The sequence below is a fragment of the Corvus kubaryi genome, unplaced genomic scaffold (genome assembly GCF_017639235.1).
Source record: "Corvus kubaryi isolate FWS band 111438036 unplaced genomic scaffold, C.kubaryi_AGA036_p1.0 75, whole genome shotgun sequence".
Classification (NCBI taxonomy): domain Eukaryota; kingdom Metazoa; phylum Chordata; class Aves; order Passeriformes; family Corvidae; genus Corvus; species Corvus kubaryi.
Genome location: NW_024582062.1, coordinates 776720 through 791265, shown reverse-complemented (window position 1 = coordinate 791265; position 14546 = coordinate 776720). Strand labels below are relative to the sequence as shown.

The window sequence follows — 14546 nt, the reverse complement described above, 5'->3', positions numbered from 1 at the left end:
GAAACTTCTCTAGTAATTAGGCTGGATGGGATTTCATCTTACACTCAGTTTCAGAGGCTGGTTTTGTTGCTCACAAGTGAGATGTATTGGAGCCATTTTCACGCAAGATGGCAAATGTTGTATCTCACAAGATTATCAATTGTCACATCTGCAACTCCTCTACTGTCAAATTTGATCTTGCATTTAAAGCTATGAAGATGACAAGAAATAAATCCCAAAAGGGTTTATGCGAGTGGAAATACAATGTCTTCTGCTTGATTGATGAGCATGGAGACTAAAATTCTCAATCTAATGGAATGGAAGTCTCTTGGGCATGATCTTGTAAATCCATACTGATTCTCATTCTTTACCCCCATTGCTCTGCCACTGTTCCTCAAATGTGACTTGGATAGATAAATGTCTAGGAGACATTTCCTTCTCAGGTGATGTTTCTTTTCTCACAGTTGTTCATTGGCCTCTCCAAAGAAATGGCCAATAAGGGCACAAAGCAGTGCCAGTTCTACTTGCAGTTTCAGAAGTGTATGTTCTGTTTTTTTCAATTAAGACGGTCAGCAATTTTTAGGCCATGAGAGACTTTAATAATCAGATCATCCCTGTTCAGGTGTACACTGACAAGTCAAAGGATCCGTACTCCATTTGTAATTTCAAGTAGTTGTCAAGAACTACTTGGTCCTGGGAGGCACTGTGTATTGAAATGCTTCCTGGAGCACTTCTGGAAAAAGCCAAGAGCATGTAAATGAGCTGTATGCAGAGATGAAGTGGTTACAGATGATCCAGGACATGTTAGTATTATTATGAGGGATGAACAGCACTGACTTTTCTCCGGAAGTGCTCAAGTGTTGTAATCCAACTTGCCAGAGATGTGTCCAGATTCATAAGTGCTGGCTGAGAAGCTACTTTGCTGTGGCTGAATTGCTGGAGAAATTAACTTTCTGCTTTCAGTTCCTTCTTGGTTGCTTGCAAAATTCAAAATCCTCACTGTTGCTTGCTTTAACTCTTGAGAACTTGACTGTACCTTAAAAGTATTTGGTCAATGGAGCATCACCTCTGCCTCAGTCTCACACACTGGTAGCTCTCTCAAGGCTCATAGCTGGTGATACTCTAGTGAGCCAGAATGGCAGGGAATGTCTGTGTTAATGAAATGGGAGAAGGAGAGACTTTTATGAGTTTATGATTTAATGCCTATGAAATAAAAATCCACTTCCAAAGCCTAATGGTGTTTTGCAAAGACTGTACTGTATAATCCAGTTAATATTGGGAAGACTGGCCCCTTTGAACAGTATTTCTTGTGTTGGAGAACAACCCTCTGCAGATGTGAACAGTCAGGGGGTGTAGGGACTGAATGGGTTCATTCACTGCTCAGTAGAGTGGGAAACTGCTCCTGGTTTCCTCAAAGCCATTTGCTTTTCCTACAGAAGTTTCATTATAGTGCCTTTGCCAGGGAATTGTCAGCTGTGGTTTTGATGGTCTCTAGTGAAAAACTTTTGATTCCTATGTCTTTTGTATGTCTTGCTCTTTGTTAGGTTTTCATCTAGAAAACCTTGATCTCTAAAAATTTTCCTTGTCATTTTAATTTACTTTGTTCACAGATTATCTAATTTGAGGTGTGATTGAACAGGAAGGGGATGCTTGATTCGTAGGCATTCTGCATTTTTAAATGTCAACAAAACCTAATAAAAGTAACTGAAAAAGATGTTAATGATAGGACAGAAACAGATTCCCCCACTCTAATATGTAATGTAGTATTCTTGTTTATCTGACAGTGACTTTGGAAGAGTTTCTTGGGCCTTTCCAAAAAAGCCTAACAACCCTAAAATCTCAGCTGTTCTTTCCATCAGTATTTTCACAACATTTTCCAAAGTCAGACCTCAGTGTCTGCATTTTGGAAGATTTCTTGTCATTTGGTTGTGCTGTCCTCTTTCAGTTCAGTGGCAATTGGGGAGCACCAAGGATGAGAGCTGTGCAAGTCCACACTGCTGTTGGAACCTGGAGCTTCCCTCAGTGTTCCACTTTCTCCAACAGAATTGAAAACCTCAGAGGAACTACAAGTGCTTGAAAGCCTTGTATAATTGGAGGGGTTTAGCTCTGTGAGATTTGAGGCTATTTTGTGTTTAGGCTGAGAGTATTGGAGAGAGGTTACGTAAAAAAATGCTACCAGGTCTTAGAATTTAGACTTGTATTCCCAGTAATGGAAAATTTGGCAAGTTTTGAAATGAGTTTATCAATGGCACACTCCTCCCACACAAACTGCATCTGTAGGCCTACGAATATTTCACTTTGGTCTTTATGAATCATGTTGACATATTATTTCACAGAATATTCTGAGTTAGAAGGGACCCCACAAGGATCATTGAGTCCAACTCTTAAGTGAAGGGCCCCTATATTATTGTCCTGATTTGTATGAATTAGTATATGTCTTCTAAAAGCTTTATAACACATACCAATACTATATGATCAAGGATTAACTGCACTGTGACTAGACTGGATATTACAATACCGATCTCCTGAAGTGAGGGCAAAAGACAGCCACTGCTACTGTCCTGCACCTTTTTTTGAGGTGCAGGACAAAAGCTGTAAGTGTCTCCCATGGATTTAGTAAGAGTTCTTATTCCAAAATGACTTAAAATATTGGTCACTCTCAAACATTCATCTCTGGTTGCACTTTCAGGGCCTCTAGAAGACTCTTAACTAAACTGCACTGGAGAGTATCTCTTGCCTGGCATCAAATTCCTGGCAGACAGGAATGGAAATGTGCCCCGGACTTCATCCAGAAGGGCTGTAGTGTTCCAAACCTGGAAGCCTTTCTTTTGTAATGTACAAAGGTGTATAATTCCTGACCATGTGCTGGGGGAGTGGGGAAGGGATGGGAAGGCATGAGATCTCTGCAGGAATCCCAGCAAGCCCTTCTGCGTCTGTCAGCTTTAAAATCCATTGTGCTGGGCGAGTTGTCAAGGAGACACTTTTGTTCTGCAAGTAATAACTGATTTCTGACACATTCATTCCTTCTCAGCTCAGAACATGACTAGACCTGATCTGGCCACCCCAGAGAAGATTAGTCCTGATAGAAGGAAAAGAACTGGTTTAAAATTACATGCCTTCAGAGCTGAGAGGACCTGATTTTCCTCAGAATCTGATTAATCACCATGTACTTGTTTTTAACAGGCATCATGACCTATCGTAATGAAGTCAGAAAGCCTTTAAAATTAATTTTGTAAAAGAAATGGATGCAGTTCTGATGTACATTACGCAGTGCAATATGCCAGTGTGGTGCACTGTGTTAAGGTGGCCTGGTGGATAATAATTTTTAAAAGACTCAGTGTAAAATTTTTACACATATATATATATTTAGATTTCAATGCTAATACAGTTGTTGCCAGGTGAGCATCTGTGCCCATTCTGAATGCTTTTCTTGCCCTGTGGTGGTACCACAGTGACATACAGCCCACGTGTCTAATGGCTTTCTCTGCAGTCATTTTGAAATGCAAAAAAGTAAGTAACCATTTGGAAAAAGCAATCTGACATTATGTGAAAAAGATAATGTAATCTAAAAGGAAAGTGCACATATTCTATGCTGTAGATATTGTAGTGCAATGAGAATATTTACCTGTAGTGCAAATATCAGGCTGTAGGTGATTAATCTCCTGTTGTGTGTGGTTAGAAAAAAACCACCATAGGAATGCAGCAGCTTCAGGGATATGTTAAATGATGGTTACTTTAATCTTTCTTAAATTTAAGCACTTAATCTTACAGTGAACTATTAGAGCACGTCACAACTTACCAGCAACCAGAAGTACGTGAGAAGAACTGAGGAGTGAATGTTTTTCCATGTCATGCAAAATAATACATTAATTTGAAACTTTTGGTAAACTATAAGAGCACAGATCTGATTGGGTGGCTTTACGGTCTCCAGAAAGGCTTTATTTCTCCAAAGATTATATCCTGATGGCAGCTTTATTTAATGGCTTCCTGTTGGCAGCTCCCTACTTTGTTGATTGGATTTAAGGATGGGCAGAAGAGACCTTGTTTCGAGTCCCAGGCTGCGATGGCATGAAGCCTGTGCTGGGTGCTGGTGCCAAGGCCAGCAGTTGGAATAACATGCTGAATAAGTGTCTCTGCCTGGCAGGCACTGCCAGAATTTATCAGCTCTCAGATCTTTGGTGTCTGTGAAGCAGCTTGGGCTGGAGCTGTTTTAACTTATGATTTGGAGCATACCTGTTTTTTGTTGCTGGGTATGTTGTAAGGAGAATAAATAATGTTAACAAGAAGTGGAACTTCGTGTTACAGGCTTGTCATCTCCCATCGGGATATGGTGATGTCATGAGAAAATAGTGTCCCAATGAGACCATGCTGTGTTGGCACACCAAGATCCAGCACTTTTTAACATGCTGAAGGTCTGGCATCAGGGCAGTTAAATGAGGCTTCTCACTAAATACAAGGACTGTGCCAATGCTGTAAAAAGTCTTAAAGTTTTAAGGATGAGGTTATATATTAATGCCATTGCAGTGCCTCAAAAACTGACTTCACACTGTTTAGCATAAAGATGCTAAATGTGCTCTATAAGAACAACAGCAAAAGATAATGCTGGCCTCAGGGTTGGCAGGGATAAAATAAATAAATGTGACAGTAGAAATAAAAACCAAAAGGCCACAATGAGTACCAACACAGAACTCTCTGCTAATTAAAGCCAGAGTCTGGAGCACCACTCGTTGAGCCACTTTAAAGTTTTGGGGGAGGCATCACAGCAATGGAAGTTTTAAGGTGGGGTTTGAAAAGCAGCAGTAAAGGGTTTTGAAGAATGTTTAGAGAGGTGCAGGACGTGTGGTAGAAAACAGACTGGTTGTTCTAAAAATTAATGCTGGGAGGTAAAGGCTGCAGTAGGAGACCTGATGCTAAATGAAAAGTGATGGGAACATGGGTAAAGTGAAAGTGAATACCTTGAAAGTAAAAACAGAGGCTCAGATCTGGCAAGCTGGAGGATGAGGCAGTGAAATTCACAATGAGCTGACCTGGTCAAAGCAGTAGATGAGGTGTTTGATCTTGAGCAGGGACTTGGACCAGAGGACATGCAGAGGTCCAGAGCCTCAACCATACCCTGATTCCGTAATTCTCAGTCTTATTTGTACCACAGAAAGGAAAAAGGCAGATTTTCTGAACTTCAGGGCTGATAGGAAGGTTTTGGTCTATAATGTTTCATGTTACTTATCTGAAGTGATTCATCCCTATTTTATTTGCGTTGTTTCATCACCTACAGTGACTTGTAAAAGTACTGCTGTGTATTTATGTTGCATTTATGTCATGGCTCTGGCACAGGCTAGGAAAAAGTCTCAGATTTGTAGAACTATTTCCATCTGAAGCACTGTAGGTAGTATTTACTGCATTATAAAAGAATCAAACATGCTGTTGAGCTAATGTCTAATTTAATTAGCCAGGCACAGCAATTTGCTTTAAGAGTGACCATAATCCGTGCATACAGTCCTAATCATTTGACTAAAAACATTTTAAAGGAATCAAAGATTTTATTATTTTTGAGCCTGCTGTGGAAACCTGCTTTATTAGGGCAATACTATGCAGTGGATAGTAAAATTATGAAGGAGGAACTTAGAAAACTCTGAATAGACTCTGAATTCCATTTCTCAAACGATCAGCAACATTCAAAGCTGGTACATCAAGAACTATCTTGTTTTACATCAAACTGCCAAAGCCAAGACCAGGAACTCAGCCTGACAGTAACCTGAGAGGGATGAAAATATTAAGGCAAAAAAAAAAAAAAGAGGACAAATAGATGATAATGATGAAGTTCACCGAAGTAGCCAGTTGATTGATTCTACAGGAATGATGGGCAGAAGGAAAAAAGGCAACAGTTCTCTTGATTTCCTTCCAATAAAATTGGACAAGGGTCTAGAAATTCTGTATCTTTCCTTCTGGGCAGTTTGAAAATGTCAGTTAATGATTATTGAGAATTTGAGTACTGAGGATGAGTTAGAGTATTTGTTTTAAAATCCACTAACAAATGCTAGTTAGTGTTTAGTGTTCACTTTCACTTTGATCCCTGGCCCAAATTGAAAGCACAAATCTAACATGATTGCTGCTTCAAGGTTTTCTGCAGGAAAGGGAGACTGAAAAGAAAAACTCTTCAAGACAGAGAAAAACAGCCTCAGAGCTGACCACCGAGAGCGAACAAGCTCTGGCATTTTTAAACCTGTGCTTATCAGGAATATAAAGCAGAAATTATTAGAGATCTTTTAGCTGGGCCCAGACTCTGTTCTTCAAAGCATCCTGTCAACATCCTGAAGAGTCGAACAAGTCAGACCCAGGCACTGCCAGATCCATTGGCTGATAACACTGACGCCAGGAGAAAAGGGTCAAATACATGTTTTTTGACCTTTATCCCAGTGGGGATTAAATTGATTCTAATTAATAGACTTGGGAATAGATGGGTACCTTGGCAGAGTTTGTAATTAATTTAAATTGTTCATCCCATTATCTTAGCCATAAACTATGCATAATTACAATGGAATTTTGTGGACAGCCACCCTTTTCTTGCCGCCTTCTTAATTACAATTTATTGACTGCAGTGCTGCAGAGCTTATTTGTTTTGGTTAACATAGGGATTTCTGTTGTCTTACACTGCCTGAGCAAATGTGTCAGTGCTCCATTTATAGCAATAAAATCATGTTTGAAAGCACAAATGCAGCTCTGCTGAATCAATTGTGCTTTAGGTGTGTGCCTGTGAGGTAAACCTGGCTCTCAGTGTGTGATCAGTGAGAGTTGTACCTCTGAGTACATTTAACCAACATAAAATTATACATATTTTGAAGTGGTATAAAAATGATGCCTGGAAAGATTCTGGCTGTGATTATCCTGTAGTATGACATAGTTTTAGCCACAGATTGCAAAGAGTCTGTATAAAGGTGGGTGGCAGTTGGTGTGACCTGGATAACAGTGTATTTTTTCCCTTATCTCAGTGAAAGACCCTTTTAAAGTAGGTGCAAATGGAGTTCAAACTTGACTTTTCATTCAGTCATCATCATCCCTTCTCTTGGGCAGCACAAGTGTATCCACGGGTGCTGTTTGCCTTTTTGGTAGGTCCTCTTTTCCAGTAAGTCCTGGACTAGAATCTTGGTGTCGAAACTTCGAGCACTGGCCTGTATCAGAGAGTCAAACATCAGGCACTGAAGTGTTTCTTCAGTGTTTCTCGGAAGCTTCACTGAGGAGCAAATGTCTCCTTTATGGCCAGGCCTACATTAAGAAGTCAGGAGTCACCACTCAACCATGATCTTTTGTGTGCTTATAATTGGGGTTTGTTCTATTTGCTCTTTGAATCACTAGGTACGCCCAAGATTTTCTTAGTGTCTGAGGAGCTGACAAACTTGCACTACTTTACCTGAAAGCCGAAATTCTTAGGTAATCATTTTACTGGACCTCAAGAAAAAACTCAAATATGCCAGGCCTAAATTATGGGATTGAAGAGTGTTGCTCTAAAGACACTGAGCAGTTCCTCTTTCCATGACCTTCAACAGAATGGATCAGCAATAACAGTGGGAAGACAGATACTTTCTACATGAACATTAAATTAGTGTTTGTCTTCTACCTGTCATTTCAGTCTCCTTGCTGGCAGTAAACACAGACAGTTTGTCTCTGATCAGCACTTCCCTGGGCAAAGCTTGGTGGAGAGGGAACAGAAAATCCTGACATCCCCTTTCACCAGCTTGGTTTGACATTGACTACAACGTCAAATTCCCTGTACCCAGCTCCTAAAAAACCTTCCCAGTGAGGACAGACTCAGCTTACTGCCTTAAGGAGACAGGTCATGCTTCCAAGTGGGATATTAAAGACATCCAGCTGGTACAAGTGCTTCTTTCCCAAATGGTAATAGCTCAGGGCTGGCTCTGGCCACAGTGAGCTGTCAGGAATTATGTCAGAACATTTCCAAGGCCCTTGGGAAACACAGAAGTCCTGCCTCGCTGAACCGAGCTGTTTGATTTTGGGGTTGGGATGTGCTGCTTGTGCAATGCTGTAGCTTTCTGCTGCTTGTTATTGGATTGTAATCCAGGCCCCTTAGAGACTGCTGTCCGTGCTGTGTTTATATTTGATGTGCTTATGGAAGTAGGTTTGTCTCTTCAAAAGCAAACTCTTTAGCCGTCAAAAGGGGTTCCAGGGTTTATTTCCCTGGATGATGATGTGCAACTGTGGCAGATTGTTCTGTGACACCTTTTCTGCTGAAAGGAGGGGGATGTGTGTGTATGTGTGCACACATGTGTGGGAAAGGGATCTGGCACCTTGCGTGTACTTCAGAGCCCAGAGTTCAGCAGTGGGTCAGCCAGCTCCTCCTGACATCACTGCACTTGTTTACAGCTCTCACTGAGCTTTCCTGATGCCTTTGACCACTAACACGGTTTCATCTTAGTCCAGCATTTGTGCAAAATCATAAATTTAGAAGAGCATCTTATATCTGTAAAGGGATTTTAGTTTCTCTTCCTCACTGACTTGAAAGGGACAATAAGAGATAGAAAATTCTTAACCACTGAAAATAAATTACATTTAAAAATAAATTATATCAAATTATAGACTACACAATTTCAAGTTGTTGTTGAAATTGTAATGGGACTAAATAATCAGAATGCTGGTTATAGACTGAAAAAGGATCCATTTCAGAGGGAGTTGATATATTCGGGATGAAGTCAGAATGGCTTCTTTAGCACTGGAATCAGTAAAATCAGTTAAAACACTTTTGGTTTGCATTTGAGTCTCAGATTTTAGGCCAAGTGGTGTTACTTGTTTCAGGATCCATGTTTCTGAGTGCAATTCCAACACTGGCAATCCATCCCAGATCTCCCACTGCTGCACATGGGGATTGCTGTCCTTCAGGCCATTACTTCAGTTGGGTTTGTCACTTATATTTAAGTGGAAGCAAAGATTGTCCTACAGTGAATGTGAGTCAACCAAAAATAAGCCTGTTTTTTAGGGCTAAATTTCACACACTTTCTTGGAGCAGTCTCCAGATCCCCAATGCTCTGAAGCTGCTGGTAGGGAGGGAACTCTTCAGGCAAAGAGCTGTGCTTGTGACTGCCTTTGAACACACCGAGAATTACTGTCACTCAATATTCTATTTCTGCCCCTCGGCTAAATCTCAGTTACTGACCAGGTACATTATATCGTTTATTTTATTGGAAAGTCAGGTTTGTCTCATGGTCTGTGATAAGTTAATTGATTATATGTTCACATTGAAGAGAATTAACTTCATTTTGCATTGCAGTGGCCTGAAAAGCATGCAATCACTTCCAAAGGACGGTAACTTCCAGGCAGCTATAAGTTAGGAATATGCTAAAGCTGGATTTGTGACTGCCTTACCAGCCCCTCTTGTTCTAATAACTGCCATTGTGGCAGAATCTGCTTAGAATTGCTTTGATCATTTCTGGATAAAAGTAATGAACATATATATAACTTTTGTTTCTACATTTAGATATCATTTTATTTAACCAGAGCTGTGCTGGTTTTCACATTTTTTGTAAGCAAGGTAGCTTCTTTATCTTAAAAGTGTATTGAAAAAAATTGTGTAATCAGTGAAAGACCCTTTTTAAAGCCATGCTGTACCCCTGGGGGTGTGTGTGCTCTGGGAGCTTACAGTCCTCTGATTCCCATCCTCCTTCTTTGACTTAATAGACTGAGAGAGTTAAATATGTCCTGAAAACTGCCATTTGTACAACACATGAATAGATTTTAGAGATTCTGCCCTGTTGCATAGCAACAGCCACCATTAAAAAATAACATTTTGAAAAGCACATGAAAAGATAGGCAACCAGTTAAGCATTTCAATATTGAAGCTTTCTTCTTAAGCAGTGCCCTTTATTTCTTTGACTAAAATTCTTATAAGAAAGGCACCTTTTGACAGCTTTTATATGGTTTGAAAATGGTAGCAGCTCTCTTTTGCTGGAGGCAAAGAAAGGCTTGTAGGGGAGCTTGTCTGGAGCAGTTGCTGGTGTTCAATTTATACACAAATTTAAGGCAGGCTATTTTAACTCCAGTACTTCTCCAGTAGCCTCACGGGAGAAGTTATTTTTTCAGTCAAGAGCTGAATCCTATTATGTACATGGATGATCTGGAGCATATTTTAGCCCTTTCTGGAGGGCAGTTTATAATGACAGCATTGGGAACATTATTCACCCTTAGGTTTCCATGGCTGTTTTTGTTGCAATCCTTCTCCAAGCTTAACAAATTTAAACCCTTCCCTAGTTTTTCTTTTCAGTGATGTTTTGAGTATAGCATCTAATTGATAAATTTGTATTTTTTATTTTTACAGAGCTTGTAGAGGATTTTTTTTATATTCCCCAAAATAAGTGAAGTGCTGGTGAATTGCTCATCGTGATTTAGCTTAGAGCAAAACTGAAGGTGTTCTGAATTAAAGCTGACAATTCTTTAAATTGGTAATGCAGCATGATTGATGCTTCTATAAGCTGTGCAGGGTCTAGCCTAGGAGTCAGTGCTGTCCCTGGGGGGATGCAGTGCCCAGCCCTCTCCACTAGAACTTAAAACCACCCAGCATTTCAACGTTTCAAGGTTAGGCTGCTCTGCTGCAGAATTTGTCTCAGAAATAGAAAGGCAAACTCTAAAGAAGAATCCACTTCAACCAACTAGCACCCAGTTTGTAGCTCTTTAATTCTTCTTTTCCATACATTTATATTGTCAGATTTTTCCATTTTGTTAGTTTAGAAGTGCAGACTTTTCAGTTAATTGTTGGTTGAAGAGGCAACTTATGGGCAGTTTTGCCTAGTGAGGTGAAATAATGCTGTATTGGAGCCACTTTTTAATTCCACATATCCCTTTCTTCTAACATTACCCTGTACTCTAAACTTTCGGACTTCTTTAGCTTTCCAAAAACAAACAGTTACTGTTCGGTGTAGACATAACTTTGTGTTGTAGTAAATGTTTAACTCTGCTACAATGAACTTTTAGCCTGCCACATGGTAAGAATTCTTTACCTGTAGAGTTATATCCAATAAGTAAAAATAATAATGCAGCATTTTGGAAGGAAAATGTGCACACAGCAAACCTTCAGTGATGCTGAAATGTCCTGTATGACCATGGCAGTAATTTCTTTTTCCCCTTTGAAATGTTATTTACTGACTTTCTATCCCTTCATCCTGTCTGCTGTGCATGCAGGACAGAAGGGCTTTCTGCACCTGCATATTTACCCTCCCCACAATTTCCTGAGATCTCTGTGGACATTTTTATAGGAGTCTGGATTATAGGGATGCCATGCCAAGCAAACGGAGGCGGCAGCAGCACACTAGTTATTTTTGCAGGGTGGAGTATTATATTTCTATTGGTGGATGTCTCCAAACCCTTACCTCAAATACAGAACTTTTCTAACATTACCCCTCTCCCCACCCCCAGATACGCCACTTCTTCCTGCTCTCCAGCCAGAGAATTTTACTGCGGGATATCTCTTTGTGTGCTTTGGATCCCTGGAGCAGCGGCCGGTTCTCACACATGGTGTGGCAAGACATTCACCATTAAATGTCTGTCCTTTCTTCCCCCACAGATGCTTCCAGGGACCTTTGCAGGGTGACAGTTTGTGGCCACTTGGTGCTTTTTGTTGGAACGTGCACTCGGTTTGACCCTGTCCCAGCGTTAATGGGATTGTAAAGGCTGACTCCTGCCTGACCTCTCCTTGCAAACAACCCTCACCCTTCCCCTTCCTCCTCTGCTCCGAGCAGAGCTGGGAAGAGTCGCTCCCAAGGCAGTCTGGAGTAGCAGTTCGTGCTGCAGACGAAAGCAATTGGAAAAAACATTGGAAAAAAAAAGTCAGCAAGGGGCCACCTGTCCTTAAATAGTCCTGACTGGGAGAACAGTGGGCATTTGTTCCCTTCTTTAGGGGGAGCTGGTCTTAAATGCCTGTGTGCAGACAGAAAATCACACATTTTCTTTCCAAGGAAGGTCTCTGTTGAATAGCAGGCAGGTGTTGACATACTCCTCTGTAATTTTTTTAGGTGCTGTTTGGTTTCTTTCAGAGGAAAAAAAGGGTGACTGGGGTACAACTGGAATTGACTGTTGTTTAGGTGAATAATGTTAATCCCATTGAGTGCTAAGTCAACATAGAAAGTAATAAAAATTCTGCCTCTAGACGAAAAGGATTGGAATTCACTCTTTTAGTCTCCTTCTGAAGTCTCTTTAGCCCTAACTTTTAATCTCATTACTGTGTGTTACTCCTGGCCTTAACTCAAACCAGTTTATAATAAAGTCTGTGGCTTGTGTTTACCAGGGTGGCAGGATTAAATTTAAATTCAATTCTTACAGACTTTACAACTTCTAAATAGTAATCTAGAAAGGCTTGTGTGTAAAATAGAAAAACAGGCTTACTCTCTTGATTCTCCATGTTAACGTGCAACCTTTCTCATACCTGTCCCTTGCAGCTTTGATACTCACTGTGGGAGCTGAGAAAAATTTGCCACTGGCCTGCTTTGTTTGCTTACCTTTATAAAAGTGTCACTAAGGGGCTGGGTTAAGTATTTTGACCTACTTCAGGCATCACAAGGTTTTTTTTTTCCTTTCTAAAGCAAAGATTGGCTTTTCACACTGCAGGGCTACACCTTTCCCTCTTCCAGTAATCTGCCTTTAGCTGCCTCTCCCATGGAGAACTCCTGAAAGAACTTGTCTGCCTTTGCCTGGGGCCAAGAGAGGGGAAGGGGTGGAGGAGAAAACCGTTTTGCCATTGACAGGCAAAAGACATGGAGCTTTTGAGGCTGTGGGATTTAGCCTCCCTTTCTCACGATATGCAAAACTCTGCCAGGATTATGGGTCACACTGGAATGCATTTTTTCGGAGGACAGGCTGTGAGTTAGTACTACCAGACTTTGTAAATATAGGGGGATAAGACTGGCATACTTCAGTGGATTATCTACACTTTGTACTTCCTAAAAGTATGCAGGAACCCTGAGTGTTGGGCGCAGAAAGGCTTTCTGTGTTTGAACAAAGGTCTGTGCAATTACAGATACCAGCTCACACAGAGCAACTTTTGTTCCACTGCACTAGGAAGGAGGTTCAAAGGGGGAATGAAATGTGTTGACCTACCAACTACTTCCTATCTCTGCTGATCTGGGGCTGGGAGTTGTGGTTGATTTGTGGAGGCAGCAATAATGAGATCAGGCAGGAAGGGCATTCGTGTCTCTGCAACACTTTAATCTTTCAGTGTCTTCAGATTATATCAGAGAATTGCTTTATGAATCGTAAAATGGAGAAACTTTCGGCATGGAAGTTATATCTGCTAATCACAGCTCACCTTGTGTTGTAAAGGACCGAGGGTGAACAGTTCTTTACTCAAATACAACCCAGATAACCCAAGGGGAGTGCCTAGAAATAGCAGATGTTCAGTCTCAGAAGTTTGTGGTGGGACACCTTTCCAGTACTGCTCCAGCTCACTGGAGGCAGAAATTCTAGCACAGCAGGTTTGCTGAAGATACAGTGCCAAAATAATTGATGATGTAAAAGGGCAGCGTTCCTTTGCTGCTGTTCTTGAATTGTGCTAGCAATAAAATCGGACCAAACAAGTTAACTAGCCTTGTAAATGATGTACAGTTAGCTCTAACCTTGTGTCCTGCACCAGTAATATCCTTCAGTCTCTGGAAGCATTGATCACGTGTTTATATTGTGGTTCATAGCAGTTTCAATCTAGACCAGTTTATATAAATTAGTGGCTTTATCTGATTTTGCGGTGGCCAGAAGCATAACTCTTCTTGTGTTATGGTGAAAGTCAGGCTTTGGCCCTGCAGGATTGGGGCTTCTGGCACGAAGCCAGTGCAGGTCTCTGTTAGGCAGCCTTACCTTAGTCCAACAGCAGCAAAACTCTTCCCTCTGACTCCCCTCCGACCTCGGGGCAGGCCTCATTAGCAGATTAAATCCAGAGTTAAATGAGTCCTCTGGGAGCAGAGGATGCAGTGCCTGCCCCTCTACCTGAAAGGATTTTCCTAAGGTCAGATAAGGACCTTATCTGTGACTCCAGATCAACAGATAAAGTTTGTTTTGCAAAAATCCATGAATAATCCTGGGAAAATCTGCGCCAAGTGTGATGTCACACCCCTTGCCTACTTTGAAGTTCATCAGGGGGAGGAGGGCACGTAGAGTTCCTCCCTCCGTCATCATAAATCTCTTCTTCCTTGTGTCCAGTGGCAGGATCCTGCCCTGCTGCCTCCAGTAGCCTGGAGTGTCAGGGATAGCTTTCCCATTCCACCTGCCTCCCTGGCCACTGCCAGCCCGGGGTCACGCCGAGGTAAGTGTGGGCAGGAGGCCTTGGAGCGGGATTATCCACCTCCCCAGGCTCCTGCCCTCACTAATTTTCTGGTCAGTAACTCTGTGAAAGGAGAGCATGTCTGGTGCAGCAGGGACAGGCAGGCAGGGGAGGATCGTGAGAGATGAAGGGGAGGAAGAAATAAGGGCTGGATTCTTTCCAAGAGAAAAAACTGTCTGTCCAAGAATTTATCCAAAATGCAAATTAAATATTCCTCTGTCCACCACTAAGTTACGGTGAATGGGTGGCTGTGCAGCATCCT

General features: G+C 41.4%; 1 protein-coding gene across 4 annotated transcripts in view; it reads left to right on the top strand.

Annotated features, from left to right (window-relative positions):
• Positions 1-14546, top strand: part of DHRS3 (dehydrogenase/reductase 3) — a 30135-nt gene that overhangs the window by 3403 nt on the left and 12186 nt on the right. The window contains exon 1 of one of the 4 annotated variants that reach the window (XM_042051324.1): positions 14174-14266. The exons of the other annotated variants lie outside the window; for them this stretch is intronic. The gene's annotated coding sequence lies outside the window, so the exon portion shown is untranslated. Of the gene's footprint in view, positions 1-14173; positions 14267-14546 lie in introns of those variants that run through there. 4 annotated transcript variants of the gene reach the window in all.